Here is a 21,065-nt window from a genome sequence, read left to right as displayed (position 1 = left end):
TTCTCTGTAACTGAGCCGTTTTGTTACATTCAGGCCTTCGACTGATGGATGAGGCCCACCCACGTAGGGGAAGGCAGTCTGCTTTACTTAACCTACAGATTCAACTGTGATCCAAAAAGACCCTCACAGACACACCTGGAATCATGTTTGACCAAATATCTGGGCCCTATGTCCCCTTGACCCAGTCAAATTGACACATAAAATTAACCATCACAAGTGCCTCCTCCTCTGTATTATTTTGGTATTTAATGGTATTTAATTCCATTCACCTTTCAGAAATGTACACCTGGAGGGGACAGTGTGAGAGCAAATCCTTAATTATTTTCCTGACAGCACCACAGCTCCTGCCTCAGATGTCGGTTGGGTTCTTTTCTCAGACTCACCTGATGTTAACGCAGCAGTCACTGAGGTGGGGTAGGAGTCGCGGTCACTCAGATCTTCTTCCCACTGGAACCCCAGGGCAGTGGGGGCTGCGGGAGGGGTTTGTATGTGATGTGTGGTCCTCCTGCGCTGCAGTTACTTTTCAGAGAACAGAATCCAGAGTGTTAGAACCTGGGTTCCTCCTGTTTTTCCAACACACAGTTTTTACATAGTGTTAGGGGAAAGCCCCAAAAGTCTAAAATCAGGAGCTATTCTGAAGCACTGACATGTAGCCTTATTAAATTCATAAGAGCTTTAGTAGGAGAAACTTACACACACGGGCAAAGCAGCAACTTGGTCCCAGTGGCGGCCTCTGGGAGTAAATCCACACCCTTCCAGGACAGGGTTTCTTTTTTATTGGGGGGGGGGGGTAAAAGTAAAACCATGTACTGGGGAGTCACGTACACCACCAGAAAGAAAACAATGCCTTTCTAAGTTAACAGATAACATCAGGCAGTTATCCACGCTCTATACTTTCATTAACCTCCTTCCTGAGGGCATGACGTTTATCTTTAGACGCCATTCGGCTCTCTGGGTCGTCAGCCAAGCCTGGGGCCACAGAGAGTCACACAGTCACAGAAGGTTAAGCAGAGTCCAGGGTTTCCCAGATGAGTTTGCTGCTGGAGCCATATCGCTCACTTTCCCTACATGCACCTGGCTGACATTTTCCTCCCTTTCGGTGGGGGTGGAGGCCGTCGAAGTGGCTTTCCTTACAATCTGGTTTTCTTCAGGCACATCAGATTAGTCCCTCTCGGTGGCAAAGATTGTCTGGTTCTCAAAATGTAGTGCCTGGTCCAGCAGCCTCAGCATCACCTGGGGAATGGTCAGAACTAGAGAAATCTCAGCACCACCCCGCAAACCTACTGAATCAGAGCCTCCAGCGGTGGGACCCAGAAATCTGCATTATTACAAGCATCCTGGGTGATTCTGATACCTTCTCAAAACTTGAGAACTGTGGGGTCTGGTCCCTTTGCAGTTAAGATGTTTGGTGGTGGTGCATTATCTTGAAATTCAGCAAAAAGCAAAAAAGGCAGCAAACCGTAATCCCAGAGAACGTCGATGTCCTTTAGTGGTGTATTGAAGAAGATCAGAACCAGACTGCCGAATAATTGAAACACAGCTTGTACTGAGGTTCAACTGCTGTGACGTGGAGGAGGGAGGAGAGCCGGGTGCAAGTCAACTGGCTATTGCGGCTGTGCCGTTCAGCATTTAGCATCGGCTGACAGAGCTTCTCAAGGTTAGGCTACAGAAGCTCATGAAGTGTGACAGTGTCTGAACCCACTCATTGCCAGTGTCAGCAGCCAAAGGACTTACTGCTTCCTTGGCTCTGTTTTTAGAAAAACTTCGAGGGGCTTCTGCTCACCTGCATAGTGGAGGAAATCATGTGGAGAAAGTTATTTTCATGTTTTTCCTTCTCAGAATTAAGTAGAGGGAGGCAGATTTACTCAAGAAGGACAGATATGATATGCCTGTTACTGGCAATAACAATGTGATATTGTGATATTCTTTAAAAATACGGGTGACAGTGTTTCCTTGCAGATCCAAAGACTCTGCCTGTGTTAACAAAGTCACAATACGATTGCTCAAAACTGGATTAAGTGTCCCTCCTTGTAATTCCCTACGCTTATCCTTGTCACACAGGCAGGCACGCTGTAAAAATCATCTGTCTACTTGTTAGTTTTCTGCTTAGATGATAAGCTCTTGGAGGGCAGAGATTTTTTTTTTTGTCTTGCTCATTATATCCATAATGCTTCTCACACAATACATGTTCAGTAAATGGTGGTTGAGTGAATGAATTTTGTGAGCCCTTCAAGGTGTCAGGGCCTATTCCTGGTGCTGGCTGTACAAAAGCAAATGAGGCAGGCCCCGGCCAGCAAGAGATTACAGTCTTACAGAAGAGAGAGATGCAATACGTACTCTATAGTGTAAGGACAGCTTCGTGGAGGAACTGATGTCAGCGAGATTGTGAAGGACGATTCAAAGTTTGCCAGGAAGACCAGCCCAAGTGGGAAGGAGTGTGGAAGGAAGGGCATGTTGGAATCAGGCACCGGCGTGTGCCAAGATGCGAAGTTGTGAAACAGCACGCACCGTTCCAAGAACTGGAGGAAGCCGACATGACTGAAAGACTGTCAGCTGTGTGCTCATGGAGGAGGGGAAGGGAGGGGGTACATTTGGAGTTGAGTCCAGGTTCAGGGGCTCAGGAATTATCACATAAACAGTGGGGATTTGCGAAAGTGACTTAACCAGGGAGTGACGAGGTGGCAGCAGGAAGGATGAAGTGGTCAGGGAAGGTGAGAGTTGACAGGGGCCACCCCGGGGCAGTGGTGGCCGCAGGACTGTTGGTACTTGGAGTCCCGGCCTAGTGGGCGTGGAAAAGAAGGACGCTAGGGGTTGAAGGTGGCTGCATGGGTGGCACTGCTGCCCTGCAGCCCAGATCGTTCAAACAGATGCAGGGCAGGGGTGGGAAGAGACAGTGGGTTGATTTTAGACATACTGAGTTAATAAAACTGCAGTATTTTAGCAGAAAGGTCCAGAAAGCAAATGGACATTCTGGGGGCTCAGAGAAGAGGCCAGGGAAGGAGCGATTCTCGACTTCAACATATCCATGTTTAAACAAACAAACTACCAAACCACCAAACCCACCTTCGGGTGGCTGAGATTGCTGAGAGAGGCCCTGGCTCCAGAAAAGAGGAGGCCCTGCCGAGGGAAGCTGGCACCGAAGGGACGGAGGACACAATCCGGAGCAGGAGGTCGCAGAGGCCTGCGTCCCGGTGGCTCTTCCCAAGTCTGCATGCCTTGGAATCACTGGAGAGCAGCTGGAGACAGAGATCAGACCCCCACCCACAGAGATTCTGATTCAGTGGGTCTGGGGTGGGCTGAGAATTGCCTTTCAGATGCACCACCACGCAACGCTGATGCTGCTGGCCTGTGGCCGCACTCTGGGGGACACTGGCATAGGCCAGAGAGTGGTCACTGGAGGGTAGTTTGCAGCTTCTGCAGGTGTAAAGCCCTTGGGCACGTGTGCAGGTTGAGGTGAAGGGGGAAGCAGCCACACGCAGAACCTGGACATCATGGGGAGAAAAGGGATGATTAGCGAGGGCAGTGCACAGGCAAGGTGAGAGGAACAGTGCAAAGGGAGAGGGAGCACCGGGGTGGCCACAGTGGAAATATTAAAGGGCTGTAGAGTCCACTTTAAAAGCCCACACCCTGACCGGTGTGGCTTAGTGGGTTGGGCATCTTCCCATGAACTGAAAGGTCAAAAGGTCAAAAGATCATCAGTTCCATTCCTGGCCAGGGCCCATATCTGGGTTGCTAGGCGGTGGGCCAGGTGCCCAGTCGGGGGCCTACAGGAAGCAACAGAACAACTGGTCCATGCTTCTCTCACACATGGAGATGTTTCTCTCCCTCCCTTTCCCTCTCCCTAAAATAAATAAATAAAATCTTAAAAAATAAAAGCCAACAAATATCCAAAGCCCCTTGGAGTAAGATGATTTTCTTGTAGCTTCTCCTTCTGCGTTTTTATCTCCTGCCTCCTCCAGCTGCCGTTTACTTCACCTTTGCACTCCCCCACAGGGCCCAGCAGCCTTTGTCCCCGCCAGGATGCTCCAGAGCTGTCACCTCCATGTTCAGGCACATAAAGAGATGACTTGCCACAGATGAATGATCGGTAATGAATAGGCTTTCAGCAACACAAGGCATTTCAAGGATAAAGAAAAATTTCAAAAAAGATGTTTGATCATTATTGCTAAAATTGTGTTTCTGCCTCCTTCCTGCTAGAATTGCTGTCAAGCTGTTTGACAGCTCCCCTGGGACATCACTCCCTGGCATTGCAGTCACGGAAGGAACAAAGACACAGCTCTCTCTCCTCTGCTCACCAAAGCCTGCCTCCTTGTAGCCTCAGAGCCCTCAGACAAAGTGGAGGAGCTTCAAAAATCACTTTGTATGATTAAAAAAAACCCACCACAAAGATGATGGCCGTGAGCAGCTCTTTGTCTGTGTGTGAGACACTGAGTGAGCTCGACACAGCAGAACTTTATGGAGGGCTGTTGTAGAGCAAGCACCCAGGAGGCACCGAGACCCAGAGCTTAGTAAAATACTGTTGGGATTCTGAGGCATCCTTCATGTCCCTGTCTTTTCTGAGTCCTGCACCAGATGATAGAGTTAGAGGAAATGGACCAGGATTAATATGTCATCTTTCTTGCTGCTTAAAGCTGGGCTGGAGAATGTAGCTTGGACCTGAGGCCAAAATAGGCTTCCCATTTCTTTCTCCATGAATTAAACTTTCTCCCCCTGGACACAGACGCAGTCACTGGAAACTGTCTTATCCATTATTGCACGAAGGAGAGAAGAAAACACGTGGCCAGTTGTGCAGACATCTCCGAAAGAGAAATTCACAAGCAGCCGGGGCACTGAGTGTGTAATGACCGTGTACATCCTCTCATCAATTCTATAAGTAATTTTTTTCTTCCTTGAGGAGGAGAGAGGAAGGGAAGTGGCAGAGAGAAGGATGGAAGCTATTTCAAAGCCATGGAGCAAGAACGCTTTCTATATTTTTGATCAGAGCAAGAAGAGCATCGTTTCTTCTATGTTATCCAACTGTTTGATCTCTTAACCCGTGGGTTTTTATAATCAGACCTCTGGCCAATGGAGGATGGCACCACCCTCCTGTGATACGTGTGTTGGAAGTGATGAGATGGATGTCAGGGGGTTGAATTCCGGACGTTAAGAGCTATTTGGTTCCAACTTGCATGACAGCTCACTCTCTTCAACGTAACACCTTCCTGTATCTGCCTGAGGCCAGCGGTGGGTTTTCAGCTTTGCCCAAAGAAGGTTCCATACAGGGGCAGGATGGTATGTGGCTTAAATAAACTCCAGCACTACACCATGTTCCAAATCACAGGTTCATTTCTGTTCTGGTTCTCATTTCAAGATGTCCAGCCCTGTTTGGCTGTGAGCTTGGACTGTAGCAGCAAAGTGTTCCAGTCGTATTGAGCCACGCCAGCAACATTAAGTTGCCCTGAATTAGAATACCCCTCCCATTCTTAAATCACAAAAGTCAATTCAGGTTCCTGCCTGAAGAAGCTCTCAACCTGATAGAATAAGACAAACACTTAAACGAATAATTACAACCCGATCTGAGCATTTGAGGGTAAAATTTAAAACAGCAGCTTAGAGAAGGCAACATTAATTCTATTTGGGAGAGTGAGAAAGGTTTCACATAAGTAAAAGATATTCTTTTTATTTATTTTTAGAGAGGAGAAGGGAGGGAGAAATAGAGAGAAGTATCAGTGTGTGGTTGCCTCTCACGTGGCCCCCAGTGGGGACCTGGTCTGCAGCCCAGGCATGTGCCCTGACTGGGAATTGAACTGGCAACACTTTGCTTCACAGCCTGCACTCAATCCACTGAGCTATGCCAGCCAGGGCGTAAGTAAAAGATTTTTAAGAAACATTTTATTTTGAAAAATTTCAAACTTACAGAAAAATTGCAAGAATGGTAAACTAACTCAGATTGTTAATATTTTGCTATATTCTTTATCTCTCTAGATACACATTATTATTGTTAATTTTGCTGAAACATTTTTAAGTTGCATGCATCATAACTCTTTGCCCTTAAATACCTCAGGATGTATTTCTTAATAGTGAGGACATTCTCTTACATATAACCTAGTGCAGTTTTTAAATTCAGAACATTTAATATTGCTATAATGCTCTTCAGTAATAAAGAGTCCATTTCCGAATGTCACCACTTGTTTCAGTGATGTATTTTAGAACAGTCCCCCGCCCCTGCTGAAATCTAACATCCAACCCAGGGCCACACACTGCATTTAGTTGTCATGTTCCTTTTCTTTTTCTCCTTCCCTTCCTCCCCCCTCCTTCCTTCTCTCCCTCTCTTCCTTCTTTCCTTCCTGCCTTTCTGTTATTTGAGCCAAAAGTGACAATTGCCAGGAAGCAAGATCTCAAATTCTCCCAGTTGTCATGTTTCTTCAGTCTCCTTTGACCTTGGACATTCCCTCAGCCTGTCCCTCCCATCCCCTTTCCCTCCCTTCTAATTTTTTTTTTTTCATGACTTTGACATTTTTAGAGTATAGGCCAGTTTGGTAAAATTCCTCAACTTGGGTTTGTTTGTTACCTCGTGGTTACATTGCCTCATACATTCTTTTCCTTTTGAAATAATTTTAAACTTACATAAAGCCAGAATTCTATAGTTTTGCAACTTATTTTGTGATTTTCAAATGATTCTTCCCTATATTCACCAATTTTTAACATCTTGCCACATCCACATTAATTACATTGTTCTCTTCCTCTCTCCCTTTTTGTGTGTGTATAGAATAGCTTTTAAAAAAATCCAAACCAGTTAAGTATCACCCTTTAAGTAATAGCATAAAATTAAATAAATTTTTGAAAAACGAAAACTGTATCTATACCTGAGGTGTACATGGTTTAATATGCATATACATGCCAGAACGATTGCTGCAATCAGGCTAATTAACATATCCATTTCCTCAACCCAAAATAGTTACCCTTTTTTCTTTTTTTATTTTCCTACGGTGAGAGCACCTAAAATCTAGCCTCTTAGCAAATTTCCAGTATTAAATCCAGTATTATTACCTGTCCTCACCATGTTGCCAGAGCTCTCGACTACTCACCCCACACAGCTGCACCTGTGTCCCCTTTGGCCAGTGTCTCCCCACCCCCTCCTCCACGCCCCTGGCAACCGCTGTTCCATGCTCTGCTCCTGTGTATTTGACTTTTCTAGATTTCACATATTTTTTAAAAGATTTTATTTATTTACTTTTAGAGAGGGAAGGGAGGGAGAAAGAGAGAGAGAGAGAGAGAAACATCAATGTGCAGTTGCTGGGGGTCATGGCCTGCAACCCTGACTGGGAATCGAACCTGCGACACTTTGGTTCGTAGTCCAGTGCTCAATCCACTGAGCTATGACAGCCAGGGCTAGATTTCACATATTAGTGACATCATACATTTACAAAATTTTTTTCATCTGGCTTAATTCACTTAGTATAATGTCCTTCAGTTTCATCACTGTTGTCACAAATGGCAGAGTATTCTTTTTTAAGACTGAATAATAAATGTTCTATTGTCTATATTTACATATATATAATACTACCATTTCTTTACCTATTTCTCCATCGACAGATGATTAGTTTATGGTAATTCTGTTTTTATTTTTCTGAGGCACCGAACCTCCAGACTGTTTTGCACAGAGGTCGCACCAGTTTGCAGTCCCGCCGACAGCCTCCAGGGGCTCCCTTTTCTCCACGTCCTCAGTGTTCTAGTCATCTCGTGCCTTTTTGATAACAGCTCCCCTAACAGTGTGAGCTGGCATGTCGCAGGTGGTTTTGGGTGCATTTCCCTGATGGTTAGTAATGTCTATGTAGGTGTTTCCCTATTTTTTAGATTGGATTGTTTAACACTGAGTTTTTGACACTGAGTTTTTTGACACTGAGTTGTAGTTCTTTATATACTTTGGATATTAATCCCTATCAGATATATATGGTTTGTAAATAATTTTTCCTAATCTGTAGGAAAAAATCCTTTTCACTTTATCAACTGTTTTCTCTGCCACACAGAGGTTTTTTAGCTTGTCTTTGCTTTTGCTGCCTGAGCTTTTGTTGCCATATAAGTGACAGCTTTTGAATTGGGGCTTTAGGGGGATGGAAAAGCTTGCCAGTTGGACAAAAGAACTTGGGTGTGGGGAGGGAATTACAACCAGAGGAATCGGCATGTGTGAGATGCAAGCCAGTAAGTTCATGAAGGGGCTGGTGAATGGCCACTTTTTTTTGGAGTAACTGGGCTGGGGCAGATGGGACTAGAAAGGCTGTCAGAACTTACCATGTTAAGGAATTCAAACTTTGTTCCATAGATAAAAAGAAAATGTTAAAGATTTTACAGCAAAGAGATGATAGAACCACATTTTGTTTTCCTAGAAAAATTAAGTCTAAGGCAACTTGGAGGTGAAAGGGCCGGAGAGCCCTGCTCGGCGACCATCGCGTCACCTGGCCGGGCCGGGACGATGCAGACCTGAAGGGCGGGGCACGGGGCAGTGTGTGCCGAATTCCTGCTGTGTGCCCACCATTTTGCACGTGATCTCTCATTTAATGATCCCCAAAACCCGAGGTCAGAGAGGTTAAGGAATTTGGCCAAGAACAGTCACAGTAAGCGTGTTGCACAGTTACTGTTCGAATCCAGACCCACGTGACTCTAAAGCCTGCTGTGAGTCCCAGTGGAGTCATGGGGGCCAGAGCAGGACTGGGAGGGAGCCGGAGGGTCCCAGAGGCAGCATCGTCTGATAGCCACTTGGACACGGCGAGGAAGGGCGACAGGAAGGATAGCAGCTGACGTTAATGATGCAAATGATTTCTAGCGGGAGGAAGGAATTGGGGAAGGTAGAGAAAATAATGATTTTGTTAACAGGCTCTGTGAATTTGGTTTGGTTGGCTGGGTGTGTGAAACACCCAGGACAAGAGATCCAGTGGGCAGTGTGGCTCCAGAGTTCAGAGGAAACGTCTGAGTTCAAGTTCGAGACTGGGCTGCTGAAGGCGTGCATATGTTTACCCAGCGAGTGCCTAATGAGAACAGAAGTGGTTAGGGCAGAATCCCGGACACACTGTAACACCAAAAGGACGATGGAGAAAGGAGAGTTTGTGAAAAAAGGAGAAAGAGTGGTGAGAGAGCAGTGTCATGAGAAGCCAAGGTTGGACCATTTCAAGGCGAGCGACTAGAACTACCAAGCACTGCATCACAGTTCCGGAAGGAGGCCTGCAAAGATTCCCTGGGAATAATGAATGAGGTTACCTTAATGACAGCAACTTCCGTGGATTGGCAAGAGCCAACCTTCTGGGGATTAACGAGTGAATGGTGGGAGAGGAAGTAGACATAGAATAGAGATTATTCTCTCATGAATTTTAACCCTGGCTGGGTAGCTCAGTTGGTTAGAGCATAGTCCCGATACACCAAGGTTGCATATCTCTGGTCAGGACACATACAAGAATCAACCAATGAATGCATAAATAAGCAGAACAACAAATTGATGTTTCTCCCCCTCCCTCTCTCTAAAATCAATACAAATAATTATGAAAAAAAGAATTTTAGTGAATGAAGATGGTAGCAGTTAACATTAACAAGGGCTTACTATTTGCCAGGCACTGGGCTAACAGTTTACACTCACTATCTAGGATGATCCTTGCAATGCTCCTGTGATGTTGGTACTGTTATTATCCCCATTTTCTGATGAGGAAATTACAGCCAACAGAGTATAGAATAGTTAAGTAATGTGTCCAAGGTTACACCACGAATAAATAATAGAACCAGGACTCTTGAGTCTTCCTGAGCTCAAAGCTGGAATTGTTAGAGGGCTGTGGTTTGGTCTGAGCCTGTGGATAAGCAGTGGGGAGGGGGGACCCTTGCAGTGAGGAGGGTATGACTCACACTGCCTCTCCATATCAAAGAGAATAATTGATGGAGCGAGATCTAAAGGATGGGTATTAGATCACATTAAAAAAAAAAAAGAGTGACTTGTTTAGAACATTTCTTTGTCAAAGGCCAGAACTCGGGAGAGAAGGATCCATGAATCTGGACCCAGGTGTCAGCTAATGTAGTGTCTTTTGAGCTGTAAGTGAAATGGGCTTAAGTCTCCCTTTCACATCAGTTTGGGAATTTCAATGCCAAGATTTTTGTTAATTCCTGGAAACTCATCTTATGGTGTGTTTGGTTTTTGAGTATCTGCTTCCCCTAAATTCTTCCTCTCCGTTGTAACTCAATTCTTATTCCTTGGTTCCATGCTGACCCAGCTGTAAAATTCAGACCTGCCTCCTCCCCCTTGATTTTACCCCAAACCACTCACGTTAGGCATTCATGCATGTGTCAGATATCACTGAAGGCTTAGGGGATTTCTGATCCTTAGCAACACAAACAACGTTAAGTCCAGTAACAGATATTTCTGTTTCAAACATGCTTGCAGCTCCCCCATTGCTGGGACTCGCTCCTCAAGCTCTAACCTCCCACGCTGTTATTTGAGCCGCATCTCTCTTGACCACCCCCTCCCATTTCCTTTCCTCTCTGCTGTCTTTCAGTGCTCATATTCTTGGTCTTTTTTTTTTTTTTTAATGTGAAGTGTTTAGCTATTTCTTTGTTTCACAGTTTTATTGTAAGTAAACTTTCTTCTATACTTCAACTGTCATATCAAGGTAGTTTCCTCAATAAGACATTTTCTATCCCTAAGGGGAGCTCTGGCATCTGCCACTAAAATAATAATTATTCGCCCCAGTACTTATAAATAGGTGTAAAGGTAGGCAGAGGGAATTGAAGAGATCGTGTCTGTGGCTTCTGTTTTCTCAATGTACATGAGATGTGCTCCTCTACTGAGGTAGGGGTGGTTCTGGTGAAGATGTGGCAGCTAAGGGGAGGGATTCTGTCAACGGAAATTTACCAGATTTCTAAAATATCATAAAATACTATATTTACATAGAATGATTCCTTTAAGTTAACTACTGTGTAGAATGGACTCCTTTGCTAGAGATGGATTATTCAGTTTTCTGAGTATTCTAGCCAACATGAAGAAAGAAGAAAAAGCAAGGAGGAGGACAAAATCAGTGCCCATAAAGCCAGGGAAATGGAGGTCACGGCTCTTGCTAATCCCCCTTCCCAACCTAAGCAGGGATACAGGCACTGGGGTTAGAGAGCTGTGCGTCTGCAACTGAAAAAGGATAGAGACTTGCGTTAGTTATTTCTTGTTCCATAACAAATACCTTACACTTAGGTCATTCAAACACAACCCTTGGTCATCTCCCGATGCCTATAGGTCAGGCATTCAGGGGTGGCCTAGCTGGGTGTCTTCGGCTCAGGGTCTTTGTGAGGCTGCGGGCCTCTGTGGGCTGCGCTAGGGCTTGAGGATCTGTCTCCACTCTCACCCCTGTGGCCGTTGGCAAGAAGACCCAGTTCCCCACCACATGGGCCTCTGGAGTGTGGCTCGTGGCATGGCAGCTGGCTCCTTCCAGTGCGAGTGATCGAAGGGAGATATTTATACAGAGAGAGAAATTTTAGCATGATTACTTTTGGGATTATGATTACTTTCAGTTTTGATTTTACAGCCCAATTGTCTAAGAAGTTAATTGACGTTCTTTAAGCAGTGCTACAACATCTAGCCAGTTCTCAGTTGCATGCCTTCTTTACATGGGACATTTTGATTTCTGGTGCAGGGGCCGTCCTGGAGTCGGGGAGCTGCCTATAACCACAGCCTCAGAACTCAGCCATCAACATTCTGCATACATTTTCTTCTTTTCTCTAGCTACAGCTCTCGTCAGCTACACTGAGTTCTTCAAACAGACCGACAGCCCACGTTGTACCATCTTGTGTCGAATCGAGCACATTTTCGCTCCTCACCGGCATAATGTAGGTGAATGTTAGGTGCCTCTATGTTTGTCTCTGGGGACCTTTGTGCCTTTATTTGGTACTTCCAGGAGCAAGTTTAGGAAATTCTGGTGACATTTTAATAACTACCGATCATCAAACGTGACTGCCTCTGCAAAGCTGTGCTGACGTGGTGGGTGGAGAATAGAAACTCACGGGGGAGACGGCTCTAGGAGGAAGAAGGGGCCTTAGAGACAGACTCATTATATTTTAGGGACAACAGCTGATTTTTAGAATCTTAATTGGTCATTACCAATTAGGTGTCTTATGTAGATAACAGGTTTGAGTCAGGCTAAGCTTCCAATGTGGAAACTAGTACAAAAATTTTTTCCACAGCCACATGCAAGGTAGTTAGTACTATGACATGAAGTGATGAGTTAACAAATCTGTTTTTGATAATAATATATGCTTTGGAGCTGATGTTAACTCAGTGTTTTTTTTTTTTTAAATCTTCACCCAAGGACATGCTTATTGATTTGAGAGAGAGGGGTAGGGAGGGACAGAGAGAAGGAGAGAACATGGATGTGAGAGAGAAACATCGATTGGTTGCCTCTTATATGCACCTTGATCAGGAATTGAACCCACAGCCTAGATATGAGCCCTGATTGGGAATCAAACCCATGACCTTTCAGTTTACAGGACGGCATTCCAACCAGCTGAGCCATACCAGCCAGGGCTCACTCAGTCTTCTTACTACAAATTATTTGCAGACCACCCAAACTGTATATTCTTTTGCCAGCTAAAACACAGCCTCTTTTCTTTTCTTTTATTTTTTATTGTATTTTTTCCCATTACTATATATATCCACCCCTTAGAAGCCCCAGCCTCTTTCCTTTAGAGGGTAACGTGAAAGCCAGGACTTTCAGGATGAGCCTCTTGGCAGGCTAGGAAGTGCTATCTGTGGGGCCTTGGAAGATGACCTTCTGTCTTTTTGGTATTGATGGACCAAAGAGAAGAGTAACCTTGGAACTCTAATCTACAAATTGTCATGCGTTGTTCTAATTATAAACCACAAAATTGCTCAGTCATTTATATATAGAAAAAATTTAGCTGAGTGGCTGTCAGCACTTTTGTTTTAACATCAAAACATTGCAGATAGACAAGTTCTCATCTGACTTGAACTCGCTGGTAATTCCTGAATCATACTTTCTGAAGGTTGCTGGGGGTCACCAATGGCTTGGTTGTAATTGATCTAGAAAGACAGGCTGAGTGGACTGTGGGTCTGGTAGCTGTCACCATGGAAAGTGACCACTGGCCCCTCCTTTCTTAGGACTCGAAGTCACTTTTGTCATCAGTTCCTGCTTCCAAAGGACTGAAATCCCTTCTCCTGGATAGTCCCACTTCAGGAAGAAATGACAATCAGTGGGGACCCCCTAAGAGAGGGTTTTGCTTAAATCTGTAAAGTGAACAATTTCCTGGTATGAGAACAGTCTTCTTTAATATAGTTTGTCACACTACATGCATTTTATGTTTCTTTAACATCTCTAACTCAAACTTATGAAAGAAAGAAATGCTTACCAACTTATTGAGGCAATCTTTTAACCTTTTCTATATTTGATCTCATTTCAAACAAAATCAGGTGCCAAATCCATGCATCCATGCGTCCATGGATGCCACATATAATTCACATGGCCACTCTCAGCATTTCTCTTGCTTTGCAGTGTAGTATAGTTGTTGAAATTTCAGGCTGTGCAGTCAGACTGCTTGTGCCCAAATCCTGGCACCATCACTTCTTAGGTCTGTGATTTTGGCAAGTTACTTGTTACTGCTCTGGGCCTTGGTTCAGTGAAACCTGGAACCAAGGTGAAATGGGAGTCTGTGAAATGGGAGTCATTGCTGTGTAGGGTGATTAGAAGGACTAAATGAAATAATGCATGCCACAAACAGAAACCTATTCATACTAGCGTAAATATGTAAGGTTTTAAAAACAATTATTTATGTACTTGTTTGTTCATAATTGTAAGGCTGCATGAGCAATCTTGTGCCCGCCCCCGCCCCCCCGCCCCGTGGCAGCTGGAACACACTTACAGGAACTGGAAGGGCAGCGGCCTTCTAGGCCTCTCCTCTATCTCCCACAGCTTCGTTTGCTTCCTTCTGTGTGTTGGCTCTGCTTCCTGAAGACCGGTTTTCTGGGCTTATTATCATTGTGTGTATGTCTAGAAATTCTCTGCAACTTAGATGAACCCCTCTCTGTCACCTGACTCAGCTGCACAGTGTCCTGCTCCCAAGGGTCCCGGTGAGAGGAAGTCCCGTCAGCTGGGGCTGGAGGGGGTGAGGCCATGTGGTAAGAATGGAGGCTCTTTCCAAAGACCCCCGGTGGCTTAGGGTCTTTAAGTAGGAGGTGTAATGGTGGGGGTGGGCATGGCAATAATTGGCAACTCTAGGTTAATCATGGGACAGTGATTAAGGACAATGTTTAAGGGTGATTAAAAGCTCTTTGCTTTGGTCATTCATTACTTATTTTTAAAAATCTTTTTATGGAAGGATCATATACCTATAGGAAAGGACATATATGGTAAGTGTATAGCTTGGCGAATTCTGACAAACTGACCACACCTGTGTAACCAGCACCCAGCTCAAGATACAGAACCACTGGCCTCCACAGGGCTCCTTTTGCTCCCCTCAAGTTACCACTCTTAAGGGTCAATTAGTTTTGCCTGTTTTTATGTTTTATATTAATGGAATCATAACCTATATACTTTTTTGGGCCTGGCTTCTTTTGCTTCACATTGTTTGTAAGATTCATCAGTATTGTATGTATTTGTGGAGCATTCACTTTCATTGCTGTATCCCGCTGTGTGAATACACTCTTCTTGATCCTGTCTACTGCTGATGGACATGGGGCAGTTTCTGTGTTTGTCTGTTCCCGGTGGTGCTGCTGTGAACTTGCTGTTGAACATGTATGCATTCCTACTAATTACTTTTACCAGCTGAGGCTCGTGTAGGATGTGGTGAATTACCTTTCATCACATGTAACTAAATTGATGGTCTTTTATGGATGAGTTTTGATTGTTATGCTTTTTATCTGGTGATTTTTTATCATTTTATGTTGTGACTTTCATGATATGAGGGCAGGGTATTATTTTGGACATTTTGCATACCTGAAAGAACCCTGATATATTTTGATAGGTGCTCAACTGTTTGTTGATGGAACAAATGAACAAACGGATGCATGGCATATGCCACCGCCTTCTTCTGGGAACAAGCCCTGAATGCAGGAGAGGTTCCAACTGCCCTGTTCAGAAAAGGTCAACCTGCTGTTTAGCCAAAACTCATTGTACAAGGGATGGACAAGGGACCCAAGCCAGGACAACCATGTCTCTTTTTTTTGGAATTTAAAAGCTGTAACTAAAAGAAAGAGACTGCGTACTGCTGAGTTCCTTTGACTGTTAATGGAGAGGAGCCCCCATAGGCTCCAGCTGTTTGGTGCCAAAGGTATGCCAGTATCTACTCTATTCTGCTTCCTTGAAGCAGATACGTATCTACATATATGACTGTTCAAAAACAGTGCAAGACTATTCTGATGAAGTTGCAAAATGTAAAGTAGAGACAGTAAGTGTTGTAACAGGTCAGTATGGAGAGACCGGTGAAGACTAGCTTCATCGTGTATTTGCCTTGGCTTGCTTTCCTGAGAAGAGCTATTGTAAATGTGATTGTAGTTTTCGAGCCAGAAATTGCAATATTAAGGCAACAGTTCAGGAGAGGAGTAATGAGGACTAGAGCTAGGGAAGCAGTTTGGAACTGCGGAGGAGGGGCGGTAGAAGCCTTCCAGGTAAAGGCTTTCTAAGTCTTAAAAATGGATTTAATGTGGGGATAAAGAGAGAAGCAGGAGATGATGCTAGGTTGTGAGTTTCTGTGTGAGGAAGGACAATGGCAACACTACTGGAAATCAGGGTACTTGAGGGAACAGACGGAGAAGGGATAAAGATGAGTTCAGTGTGGGGGATACAGTGAGGTCCTGGTGAGACAACCAGATTTTTCTGGTCAAGACTATTGCCCTTGGAGTTAGGAAGGCTTGGAGTTCCATCTGTACTTTACACCTTGCTCTGTGATCTTGGGCACCTTATTTATTTAGCTTCGTTAGGTCTCAGTTCCCCATCTATAAGCTGTTACCTTGCTGAAAGGATTAAAGTGGGGCAATGCCTATAAAGGGTTTTGCTTATTGTCTGGCAACTAAGTATTCATAAAATATGTATTAATAGGATGATGATGGAATGATGTCTGGAGTGCAGTTGAAGAACAGGGACTGAAGTACGGCAGTGAGGGATCTGCTTAGAGGTGATGATGATGGTACAAGAAAGCTGATTGAAATTGGCAAGGAAGAGAGTGTGGAGAGGAAAAAGAAGGTAGACCAAGTCACGTCTGGTTAGAGATATGAACTGTTTGAGCTAGAAATGTTTGAGAGGAAGGAGAATCAGGAGAGGACAGTAGCAGAGGAGGAGGTCAACAGCAACCAGGGCTCCTGTGAAGTTAAGGATACATCCAGTTTTGGTTGGGTGTCCTTTTTCTTCCTAAAGTTTGACTACCATTAGAATCAAATAAGTTGCCCTGGCTGGAGGGGCTCAGTGGATTGAGTGCCGACCTGAGAACCAAAGGGTTGCCAGTTCGAGTCCCAGTTTAGAGCACATGCCTGGGTTGCAGGCAGGTCCCCAGTGCGGGTGCAGGAGAGGCAACCACACATTGATGTTTCTCTTCCTTGCTTTCTCTCTCCCTTCCCCTCTCTAAAAACAAACAAAATCTTAAAAAAAAAAATCAGATAAATTGACATAAGGGGCAGCACTGTGTTAAGTCACTCAGAGGTACAAGAAGACTTTTAGGCTGGGCGCTCTAGGGAGCAGCTGCTGTCTGCAGGCCCTCTCTTGCACAGGGTGGAGATGAACCAACACCTGGTCATTCTCACTGTGGCTTCTGGGCTTCTGTTGCATCTCCTCCCACACTGTTAAATTTCTGCCTGCTGAACAGACCTCTGGAGGAGAGCCAAGAAGATGAACTGTAGAGAGAGACAGACATTCAGACAAAAGGACAACTTAGGCCATTCATGATACTGGCAACAGTTTTCCCCATTTTCATTTCTCGGAATGCTTTTGATTTTTAAAATGTGCTTCCCTCTCTCTAATGTTCCTTAACAAAAGTTGTAAAGGTTAGACAGGGGTTGTTTTGTATATATGTGGTGATGGTAGGACTTGTTTAAGTTACGTCATAGAAATAAAGGGGAAAGGAGAGAAGAGAATGAGGAGGAGGGGAAAGAAATTAGGAGAGAGGAGAGTAGGGGCATGTCAGGAAAGAAGCAGAAGGAGGATCAGAAAGAGGAGGGGCTGATGGGGGGTGGAGAGGTGGAGAGGGTGCTCTGGAAAACAGGGTAGTAGGTTTTCTAAAGTTTTGTTTTGCAAACGGAATCCATTGTCCAAACTGTCCCCTGTGGGAAACTAAGCAATTTTCACTATCTCGCCGGCCTTTTAGCTAGAGCATGGGCCTGGGATCCACTAAGAACAGCAGGTAGATGGAAACTGGCAGCTGTGGAGCCAGGCTCATGGGTGCATTGTGTCTGAAGCACCAGACCACCCATGCATAGGGATAGGAGCCAGCTGGTGGCCTGGGCCCTCCCCAGTTTCTCCAGGTCCTGGTGTGGTTTGAGTTCCCTGGTTACAAAACCCTCCAGCAGAAGCCCTGCCTTTTGGGGATTAAAAACATGTAAAAAACAACACATTGAAGCAAAGTTGATCTTAGATTATATTGCAGTTATAGATTTTAAATAATGGTTTTGACTCATTCCCGAGTTAACAATAGTGACCAGGTGTGTCTTTAGGGTAGGTCGTGTTCCTTCACCCATCCCCATTTGTTCAGTTACCCAAAAAGTCTTCTCCTGGCTTTACAAGTGTGGAAGTAGACAGCCACATGTCTCTGAGAACTGTAGAATATGTGCATTTTTTGGTTCACAGGGTTTGGCTCTAAGAATTTCAAATAGTATTCTTTTTTCCTCCCAGTTTTGGTTGATTATTGCCACGCGTCTGGATTAAACTCTTGTTTTTGCAAAGCCCTGGGATATTTCCCTAAGCATTCACACGGAGCATTTTTTTCCCCTTTTTTTTTGTTAAGTATTCAAAGTGTTGCAAAACTCCAGACCATTGCTGGAGACCAGTCAGCTCATTTAGGAAGCCCTTTTCCATGGGAATGGGTTTATTTTTAGACTTGATTTTCACAGGCCGGCTCCCAGCCCCGGAGGCTCTGGAGTGGGAACTAGTTCCAGAATAGCCGGGGGCATTCTCTCTGTATTCCCTGGAGAGGGTTTTCTGAAAGGGCGAGGTGCATTGGGAGGACTCTGCGGGCCCTGCCCCGCGCTGCCTTTCCCAGGCTCACCCCCTAGTGCCCCCGCTTTCCGCCGTGTTTCCCACAATCCCTGGCGCTGCCGCCTCTCCCGGGCCGGGCTAGACCCGCGTCGGAGCAGAGGCCTCGGCCGTCCTTCGGGCGCCATCCGGAAAGTCTCGAATGCGCGCCCGCTCCGCGGCTCCCGAGCCCGGGTTCGGCCATTTCCGGCCCGCGCGCTTCGGCAAGTTCCGCAGTCACTTGTCGGAAATGGCTGGCCGCCGGCAGGGGGAGCGGGGGATCCGGCGCGGCCTGGAAGGCGGGCAGCGGGCGATCGGAGCGGCTTTTGGGAGCCCGAGTTTCGCACAGCCGGCGGCTGCGGCTCGTTCCTGAACTGAAAGCCGGTAGGACAACTGGCGGCCGCGGCGGAAGCTGGAGCCCAGAGAAGCCGGGGGCGGATGCTCTGAAGGGGCTCGCGGTAGGGATCTCATGGCTCGCCCCCAGCTCAGGGCACCGGTCGGGCAGGCGGACCGGGTCTGGCAGTACTGGGGCCGCTGGAGCCCGCGGGAGGCTCCTGCCCGCCGCGGCGGAGGCATGCAGCCTTGAAGTAGGCCTTCCTAGACGTCCTGGGCACCGGGGAGGGGACCCCTAGGGCCTTAGCCACAGACGAGAAGGGTTATCGGGTGTCCGTGGGGCTTTAAATACGAACTCCCCACCCCCACACGCCCCCTACAGCCCCGGTTCTGTTGCGTCGCACCCACTTCCACTCCTTTTTCTGAAAGCTCGGCTTCTGCTGTGCTGCCTCTTCTGCGCCTTAAAGCCCTACATCCTTCCTTTACCCTCTCACCCCCGCTCTGTATTTGTCCATCGGCTTGTGTAAAGCATCTGCTGTCGATGAAGCGGCTTCCCCCACAGCCCCCCTCCTACTTTCCCTGTGCACACACTCCCACATCTGCTTTGCACTGCTTTCAGACACAGTCGCCTGCAGCTGCTCTTCCTTTGGCTCGTTTCGCCGGGCTCACCTCCTTTCATGATGAACCCACAGTCAGAATAGCCACTTCCTGTCCAAGGGTCCAGGTGCCGCTGTTTTGTGCATCTGGGGATCTGGTGCCCAGGCCCAGGCTCTGTGGCGATCGGCTTCGCGCTGCTAGGGCAGGAGAGGGGCTTCCGAGGGTACGTCTATAGTACCGAAATCCTAGGCGAGACCGGACCTGCACCGTGGGAGATAGTACAAATCCGGAGCCCTTTGGAGATAGGCAGGGCTGCCAGACTGCAGCTAGGGTGTTAATCTCTTCACCACATTCAGTGGTTCAGTTCCTTTTTAGATATCTGTGGCGATCCCAGGACTTGAATTGGGTAGATTTCTTACCCTAACATGGACTTTATCTTCTTTCCTTTCCAAAAATTCTAAGGGCTTCAACAGGTCCTCTTCTTTGGACTCCGGAGGGGGAGGAAACACAGAACAGCACATGTCCATTTCTTCCCCCATATATGATTTGAGGCGTTTTTAGCATTTCTTCTGACTTTGTCTTATTCTTCCAATTTAGTAGCTTCATTTTTGAAGGCTGGGCTCTTCAAAATGCGTTATTTTTTGTTTGTTTGTTTTTTTAAAGCCTTTGTGTGTTTACAGTCATGCAGACTGCACTTTCCTATGTTTTGCTCAACAATTAGTTTTTTAGTTAGTCAATTAGTCTCAACAGTCAGAGTGCCTGGGATAGTAACCTGTGGGGCCTTGATAGTCTTGAGTGAAGCTAAGCATTCTCAACAACTTACATAGCAGGGGAACTTTTAAATATTTTATAATGAAGGAAGAGCCATCTTCTTAAACTGTTATTTGCTGTGTTAAAAATATCTTATCCTGTGGGGAGCATGAGGAATCCTCAAAGTACTCATAAGTTTGTGGGGAAACTAGCTTAAATGCTTTCCGGAAGAGAATTGGAATCGTGGAGATATGGTTGATGCTTTCCATTTTGCTGAAGTCTCTGCAGGCTTTACTCATTTACTTCACTTGTAGGGCCTTTGTAGTCATTGAGCTAACCCTCCTTTTCCTAGGCCTTCTGTTCCTTAGGCTAAATATTCCCGTCTCCTGCAGATGTTTCTTACTTGACAGTTTCAGATCCTCTTCATCAACTTGTTAGTCCTCTGCCCTCCATTCACTTTATTATGCCCCTGAGCACAGCATACAGTATTCAGTATGTGCAGTGCCACTAAGAGTACAGAGGAGACAGTAACCTTAACTCTTTCATTTTTGAAACTATGTTAAAAAAATAAGGTCATAGTTTCTTTACTATTCAGTCATTAATTCTTCCCTCACTGAAACTCTAGTCCACTAAAAGCACAACTCTGTGTGTGTGCATGCTGCTGTTAAACTCAATCATTTCCACGTAAGCAGTGTGGGGATCTAAGTGCCGAACTTTGCCTCTCTCGGTGACTTTTATCTATTCAGATATTTCAGATTCCAAAAATGTTTTGTACCCTGGGTTTTCCCAGCCTTGACTTATCCTTCCTAGCATTACTTCTTTTGTCTATTTCTGAAGTAGAGCTGTAAAATACAATATAAAAAACACTGAGAAGGGAAAAAAATGGAAAGCTAAGGGGTACTTTCGAGGAAGGCACTATGCTTGGAATCTCAGAGGTGGAACAACAGGTCTTAGGAATGACCTTGCTGCCCTGAGTTGATATGTTGGCAGTATTTCCCCCCGGAAAGCAAATCCGCGTGTGCTTTCTGTGTGCAAGGCAGTTGTAAGTCGGTGGGGTCCTAGAATCTAAAAGGATTTGGGGGCCATCTAATCCAACCCTTTAATTTATGAGTTCAAAAAGGGTAAGGAGCATTTGAGTCAAGAAGGAGGAGGAATTGTGAAGTTACAGGATCTGATGAATCAGAGGTAATGATAAAGGATGGCAAAACTGAAGCC

The 21,065-nt window shown here is 45.6% G+C and overlaps 1 protein-coding gene across 5 annotated transcripts in view; it reads left to right on the top strand.

The window, feature by feature from the left end:
- EXTL3 (exostosin like glycosyltransferase 3) overlaps window positions 1-21,065 on the top strand; it is a 106,962-nt gene that overhangs the window by 26,401 nt on the left and 59,496 nt on the right. The window contains exon 1 of one of the 5 annotated variants that reach the window (XM_028519120.2): window positions 18,280-18,628. The exons of 1 other annotated variant lie outside the window; for it this stretch is intronic. The gene's annotated coding sequence lies outside the window, so the exon portion shown is untranslated. Of the gene's footprint in view, window positions 1-18,279; window positions 18,629-21,065 lie in introns of those variants that run through there. 3 more of the 5 variants (XM_028519121.2, XM_036032029.1, XM_036032030.1) reach the window with 3 other exon arrangements.

Source organism: Phyllostomus discolor, chromosome 8 (genome assembly GCF_004126475.2).
Source record: "Phyllostomus discolor isolate MPI-MPIP mPhyDis1 chromosome 8, mPhyDis1.pri.v3, whole genome shotgun sequence".
NCBI classification, from domain to species: domain Eukaryota; kingdom Metazoa; phylum Chordata; class Mammalia; order Chiroptera; family Phyllostomidae; genus Phyllostomus; species Phyllostomus discolor.
Note: the sequence above shows the minus strand (reverse complement) of the source record. Positions and strands in the feature narration are given on the sequence as shown.